Raw genomic sequence first — 372 nt, 5'->3', positions numbered from 1 at the left:
CAGTGGTTGAGGTTTTAACACTTGTATGTTTGTTGGTTTCAGTGGGCCATAATATGATTCTGATGTGGATCTTCCTGTAGGAGTCACATTAATATCCACTGATGAACATGTTAATTAGCTGAGATGATCTGACTCCAGCAGTGTGATTAGCACAGCTCCAGCTCCATGTGAGCACGTTTTGAGTCGAATGCAGGTTCAATCAGATGAATCTGTGGTTGGATCAGACTCGAGCTCAGAGTTGTCTTCTGGTGTTCTGCCTCAGGTCTCAGAGTTACTGTTACTGCCCACCGCATCTCTCACCGCATCTGTGACTGTGCATCGCGACTGTGACGCGTCAGACGCTGGAGGAACACACGCTGTGGCTGACAGACG

This window comes from Sinocyclocheilus rhinocerous, unplaced genomic scaffold (assembly GCF_001515625.1).
Source record: "Sinocyclocheilus rhinocerous isolate Xijiao unplaced genomic scaffold, SAMN03320098_v1.1 scaffold3418, whole genome shotgun sequence".
In the NCBI taxonomy this organism is placed as follows: domain Eukaryota; kingdom Metazoa; phylum Chordata; class Actinopteri; order Cypriniformes; family Cyprinidae; genus Sinocyclocheilus; species Sinocyclocheilus rhinocerous.
This window is presented reverse-complemented; position numbering follows the sequence as displayed.